We start from the raw sequence: 6,853 nt of genomic DNA, 5'->3' as shown, positions 1-6,853 counted from the left end.
GGCTATTTATTCAGACTACTGGCTATTTATACACAACCCTAACCTTTCCCTCACCATCTGAAAATCATATTTGTTGTAAAGCAACTGGGAACTGTTGCTGGGTAGAAGCAGGGCTAATCACAAGCGTACAATAGAAAGCAAGGGCATAAGCATTTATTCCACTACAAAATGGAACATAAAATTCTCTTTAGAAGTATTGCCCTGAGATGCTTGGAGAACCTATTACTCTGCCTAAAGTGCATCACTGCTAATGGCAACATCCCTTCCCTTTCAGAGAAATAATGAGAAGCAGTAAAGTGTTTGTCCTTTCACCTGTCTCTATAGCAACAGCACAGTTGGTGCACAACTTGTGGAGTAGATGTTAAAAGAAATCGTGTACTTAGAAAAACAGCTATAAGAGGGAAGCCTCATTAACGTGGTATGCTGGCTGGCCAAAGGCACCATGGAGTGGCTACTTTGACATGGAGTTTCCATCCAGAGGGTCAATAAAAATACCTGTGAACATGCCGCTGATGTAAGACAGTGCAGGACATCCTACAGGTGCTTTTTATCCTTGCCTGTATATCAGACAGCGTTGATGAGAGATGCTCGTATCCATAACAACCCCTTGCACTATTCAGCCCTCGAAAGTTGAATGCAGACCTTGACCGGTGGAGTTCTTCCCTCCTTGGCCCCTACCAGTGTCAATTTTGATTAGTTCATATCTGCACACTGGGGGATTCTCACACCTTCCTCTGAAATAGGTGGTATTGGACACTGTCGCAGGCAGGACACTGGGCTGGATGAACCTTGGATCTGATCCAGTATGACCGTTCCTGTGTTCCTAACTACCCAGCTCAGCCCCACTGAGACTCAAAGGACCTGATTCTGCCACCGTAATTTACACCGAGTATTATGTACCTGTTTGCGGAGGTCACTCTACGGATTCCATAAGAGCCTGGGTTATAAATGAATGGGACTACTCCAAGGTAAGGTGCTACTCAACATACAAGGGGGAGAACTGAGCCCAAAGGCAGCAAGGAAAGGGAGTCAATGGCCCAAGGGATAGAAAAGAGCAGAAGGGCGAGATTGCCATGAGGTGGGGGTTCATTTCTTTAAAGCATCACCTCATGCTTCCATTTCCAAACTAGCTAACACAAGGAACAGGGCACCATGTGTGCGCACAACTCAGGGAAATGTTGGTGAACATGAGCTGAGCCCTGGCTGATGTCTGGGGCTAGAGATAAGTGCTTCCTCCCTCTGGAAAGGAGGTGGGAAGAGACATTCAGATATTGTGATGGTGGGAGCAATACAAGCGCCATGGACTCCACTTCTCTAGCTGCATTTAAGCTGCCAGGGAAACAACCCTGTCCAGGAAACAAACTGCACAACAATGATACAGTCTTAAAGTCAGGAGCCAAGCTGTACGCTAGAGGCAGTCAAAAATTCAGCTGCTCTGCTGCAAGGCATGGTATACAGGCTGCATTAGGTCAGTCCATACATGGCTGCTCCAAAGCCCTTTAAAGCTAATGGAAAGGCACACGCACTGATATCAGAGGGCTCCAGCTCAGGCCCATAAAAATGAGATTTCCACAGGAGTATTGCCAGAGCAAACAGTGGCTACTAAATACTCACTCCTGCCATCTCAGGGACACAGCAAAGGTGTGGACAGGTAACCTCACGGTGGCACAATGCCCACGTGTGTGGGGGGAGTGTGCTTCCTACTGTGATGCGGGTACACCATGCACACACCCCTGGGGTGGGGGCTCGAGACCTAGGGCAGCCACTTGCTTGTGCAGTCAGACAGCAACATAGCTGCAAGGGAGGCTGACGCTGGGACATCCTCCCTCCCCAGCTCTCCTAGGAAGGTGATTCTCCAACTGTGGTTCTGTGTAGCCAGCCATTGCTCAGACAGATCGGCCAACCTGAATGTTACCAGTGCTCCAGAGTAAAAAGAGCCTCTTGAGTTCAGTGTCAGGGAGTGTTGCCCATGCAGCTGGAGTGCTCAGAAGAACTATTCAGCTCCTTTATTAAATTACTCTGTATTAGAAGGGATCCTATATATACACATGGTTTGATGCATGACATATTTAAATATACTTGTGAAATTGAATGCCTTGATTAAAAAATGTGCTGAAGAGCTACCGCTGAGCACTCAAAATCAGAGGACAAGGGTGCCAAAGTGTATATGCTGATTGAAAGCTCCCCAGGAGTCCTTTCAAAATAGGGATTGCAAATTAAACAAATAATGTTTGATTGATTACATTAATATGGCTGAGACCAATCTCCTCTCACCAGGTTTACGCCTCCCAAGCTTAATGGCTGCTCCTTAAACAGCAGCAATTTCATTTGCTCCCAGATTGTGTCTCTAAACTAATTAGCTCAGAGAAGCAATCTGGGACCAGATAATTTCAAATGAGCCATATTTTACTTTATTATTGAACTGGAGGTTCATCCACTCTTCCTCCACTACAAAGCTTAGTGGCTGTCCAGTTATTCAGATCTCCAGCACAGCCTTATGGAGCCTGAGCATTATAATTGAACTGTATTGTGACTTATTTTTAATAATGTGTTCCCTCCTCTTTACGAGGGTGTTTGTTCCTGATTTGTGGCTATGTCTCTGTTAATGGTGCCTATTTTAAAGGGATTGCAAATAGAGCAAAGAGAGCTATTAAATTTGCAGTCTGAGTCCTACAAAGAGGATCTCAGCAGTATTTGCCTCTTGGCTATCTGCCTGCAGATCCTGGATGGCAGGGGCTTGGGTTCTCTATTGAGGTTATGGGCACCGGAATCAAATTCAGCCTAGCTAGGGTGACCAGACAGCAAATGTGAAAAATCGGGACTGGGGTGGGGGGATAATAGGAGCCTATAAAAGACAAAGACCCCAGAATCGGATGATTCAGGATAAGAAACAAGGGCAAGTAATCACATTGAGAAGGGTTTGTAGGATTGAGCTCTAAGATAAATGTATTACTGTTGTAGAGTGAAACAATTAACAGAGAATGAAGGCAGAACTCTATGCGGAGAGCAAAAAATGATGAGGGAATGTGCACAAGAGGGAAGGAGTGTGCCTGACCCATTTCCAAGAAGTACTATGAACACAGAATAGCTGAGGGGACCAAGGAAGTTAATCCAGTAGTTAAAATGCATCATGATTACCAGCTTCATTTCTTAGGCAGATTGCTCTTGGGATCTTTACCTATGGGAGGGAAGGTTAAAAACCATACCAGCTTTGAACCCTGAATAACTCTGACTTGATTCTGTTATCGATTCCTCTCGAAGTTACTAACTGCCCAATCCTGACAAGCTTGCCGTATGCAACCAGCCCCAATAAGGTCAGTGGGGCAAGATCCAGGGGGATGAGCTTCTTGTAGGAGGAAAGGTTTGCTAGGATGAGCCCTGAACACCCAAAGCAGATACCTCGACCATAGAGTTAAACAAGAGCTGTGAAGATTTGCTCCTATTACAGGGAGAATGGTTAGTACCAAGAGCTCTTCCTCCCTCCAGTTTAAAGGGAAAAAGCCAAAATTTTAAGCACAGTTTTATGAATTTATTTTAGCTTCCATGTTTTCTGATAACTACCTCCACCTCGCCCAAAGCTTTAATATAACATGCCCCCTACTGGCTCAGTTGCACCTACTTGACAAACACTGATCCATCCTTGCCATCTCAGTTTCTCATCTCAATTGCATCTTCACCAGTACTTTTCTGACAGCTGCTTATTTAACGTTTGCTCTCTTGGCTGGCTGGCTGGCTGTTCTGTAGCTAGAGAGCAATAATATTGCTGGCTCATGCACTAACTGAGCCAAGTCCTGGACATTTTTATACTAGATATTTAGAACGGAGGACATTCTCCTCACCTGCCAGCCTGGAACACCGGGGAGGTAATTACCTTGACGGCACCAGGGTCCAGTAGCTATCTTCAGAAAGAATTGGTGCACGTCAAAACTACTTTGGGGCCATACACTGCAGTCTTCACGTAGACCTTACACAGGCAGAACGCCTACTGACTCAATGGGAATTTCACTTGAGCAAACATAGGACTTAGATGCCTCCATACCTTTGTGGATCCAGGCCTTAGATCAGCAACAGGAAGTGTGTAGGGCAGTGGACCCTATTTGACACATGCATGGGTAGGTGCTACAAAACGGATGTCAAACCATCTGTGGCCCACTTTACAGCAGCGATTAGAGACTGCACAGTTTGATAAGAGGCTGTAACTATTTCAAAGCAGAGTTCAGAAAGAACTAACAAACCATAAATGAGGAGGCTGTCTGGGTGGAGAGAAATTCAGGCAACTCCTCAGATGAGTTAGCAGGACTTGTCTTGAGGCAAATGTCAAGTTTTGTCCTAAGACAATTCAAATTTCCCCTGTAAAATCTACAAGCCCATACAACAGGTAAAGCGAGAGACAGTGTTGCCTAATAGATAGAGCACTGGCCTGGGATGCAGGAGTACCACATTCTATTCTGGCCTGCTGGGTGACCTTGGCTAAGTCACTTAACCTCTATGTGCCTCAGTTTCCCTATCTGTAAAATGGGGATAATGATGCTTGCTTTCCTTTGCAAAGCACTTTGGGATCTACTGATGAGAACTTGATATTGTTATTATTTTAGATAGTTGTGGTGTGCACTGCTGGGCTTACCTCTTGTCATGTAAATCTGAGAGCCTGTCCTGGTAATGAGGAGATTGCTAGTATTTGCACACACACACACAAGCAGATCTTTTTGAAAGGGACATGTAAGGAAAATGTGCACAAAAGGATCCACTGATGAGAACCACTGCAAGGATGAGCAATATGAAAGATGAAGCCTGCTGCTGAAAGACTGGAATCCCCAAGCATTGGTTCCACATCCAGATTATGGCCAAATTAAGTTGAACAGTATTTCACATGGCATCTTTGGGCATGATCGTGCCATTTGCACATCTTCTAGCTACTCTAGGGCCCTAGGATATAACTGAATAAGTAACTGTCTGCCCTATTTCTTTTCTTCGTATCCCCTTCTCAACCACATTTTGATTGCATATTCCTTCCCTGATATGCCTTCAGAGTTTCCTTTAATGCCCGAATGAGAATAGAATATGTCCAGATCCACTGCGCACCCAACAGCTCCATAGTGCACAGCAGCGAGCTTCACCCCAGCGTACAAAAGCCCCATTTTGAAAAGCTCCCTAGATTAGAATGAATGAACCCTCTGCAGGAACTGGCAGGGTTGGGCTTAAAACTCTTCTCCAAACAAGTGCCTTGAAAAAGCTTCCAGAATTGCAGAAGAATGAAGCCACCTGGCTGCCTGCAGTCTACTGCTAATCAGTCTTAATGGCTCAGCTGCAGGATGGCCAGACAGGAATATGAATTAGCCCCACCTTCTCCAAGGGGAAATATAAACCAGAGCTGGGGGCTGTGACTAGAAGATACTGTAGTTAGATAGGGGGTGTTTTCTGTGGTGGAAGATGGATGCATATGGTCAGCATTGTTGTAGGGACAATGAGATTGGAGAGGCTGAGCTTTTTCACACGTTCCTTTTCTTCTCCCTCCTCTCCCCCATTAAATTACTTTTTTGAGGTTTGTAAAAGCCGTTCTACAGATAAGCTTTTCCCCTGTCACTTAAGCCTATGAATTTAAAGAGGGAAAACACCAGAGTACATGTCTTCCTGTCATTAAGGGGAAACTTGTATTGAGTAGTGGGGAAAGGAGTTCCCTGAAAGGTAGCTGGCATCAGGGATGCCCATTATCTGGGCTATTGACACTAAAATATTTCTCTCCCTTAGTATTTGCTCTTGATCAATTTTGCATCTTTTTTATCTCTCTCTCTCTCTGTTACTTTCCTCCTGGTCATGTGATGCAACTAACATTTGAGCTGAACTTCCCAAGACTGGTGGATGGAATGTGGCTGGAACTAGGAAGACAGAATTTGCTGCTCTCTTATTTGTGTGGGTGCTGGCTGCAGAGAGCCTTTTCCCTCCACGGTCTGCATTAAGGGTTCGCAAACATTACCAAGCTGCCACCCAACCTCAGTCTCTGGGAGTGTTTGCAGCCAGGACCCAAAAGCTGCTGCTGCAGCAAGAAAACATTACTGGAAGGACTATCCCAGGGCACAATAATACTTTAGAGTGTAATGGTTGTCCCGGAAACACCTTTCTCCCAAACAGCCACAACAGGGAGTGAGGATGCATATTTATGTAAAAGCGAGTGCCAGATTCTGGGTACAAAACACTAGCAGTCTGTGGATGAAGCATCCCTGGTTTAGCAAGACAGGTTGTTTTCCTGCTCTCTGCAATGTAATTTCATACAGAGGTTTTTGCTCTGGCCTGCTTGTGCATATTGGTACGTGACTTTTGGTATTAGTCTCCTAGACATTCTGCCTTCTCCTAAATGCAACTTCTAAAAGGCGCAGTCTCATCTTTGTTCAGAGCAAGATATGGGATCTTTCTAAAAGTCGTGCTGTAGCTCAGACAGAACTTATGGGTTTGATACGGAATGGACTGGGTGAAGTTCAGTGGTTATGTACAAGTCAGACTAGGTGATTGGCATGGCCTTTTCTGGCCTTAAATCTGTGCACCTTTCCGTCTCCTGCAACCTCTGCCTTTTGGATGCTTTTCTATTTGTCTTGCAAACAGGGATCAAAGGGTGCAAATATCTGTTTCTCCCGTTAAAAAGAAAAAGAGAACCCCTAGGATTATTTTATTCATTTTTAGAGCATCATAGGTAAGCTGTGCTCTGTACAGATAAAGAGAAAACAGACTCCTTGCACCACAGAACATCAGTCTGAGTTCAGTGCTGATAAAATACAGAAATACTTAGGGCCAGTGTCCAATGGAGCAGCTGTTTTAAAAAGGAGGGGTGTTGAGGTCAACACAAGGTAATTCAGTTTGT

This window comes from Gopherus evgoodei, chromosome 14 (genome assembly GCF_007399415.2).
Source record: "Gopherus evgoodei ecotype Sinaloan lineage chromosome 14, rGopEvg1_v1.p, whole genome shotgun sequence".
Lineage (NCBI taxonomy): Eukaryota > Metazoa > Chordata > Testudines > Testudinidae > Gopherus > Gopherus evgoodei.
Note: the sequence above shows the minus strand (reverse complement) of the source record.